Consider the following 404-nt stretch of genomic DNA (forward strand, 5'->3'; position numbering starts at 1 on the left):
GGGCCTGGAGGCCAGACCCGGCACGCCGGGGTGTCTCGGAGGCGCGGCGAGCCCGGGCCGTTTAAGCCCCCGGACCTCAGTGTGTGGTTTAACAGGGGTTCTCCAGTATGCTCGCGCTCCTTAAGGAGTTTTCCTGGGTGCGACTGAAAACTCCTGTGGGTACTCAAAGGGATGGTAATTTTGGGGAGGCAGTGAAGAAGAAGAAAAATGCGGTGGGTGACTGGGGCCCACATGTGACCCTCTGAACTGCATGTGGTCTCCGGAAATAGGTTTGAAGCCCGGGGTAAACACGTGAGGCACTGTTACCATTCCCTTCATTTTTTCAAAAACCTGAGCGAGGGGAACTAGGACAGTGCTTCATTCTGAAATGCCAGTGTTTTCTGTTTTCTGCCTGCTAGTGGAAC

Source organism: Rhea americana, unplaced genomic scaffold (genome assembly GCF_003343005.1).
Source record: "Rhea americana isolate MKP2758 unplaced genomic scaffold, rheAme1 scaffold_17, whole genome shotgun sequence".
Classification (NCBI taxonomy): Eukaryota; Metazoa; Chordata; class Aves; order Rheiformes; family Rheidae; genus Rhea; species Rhea americana.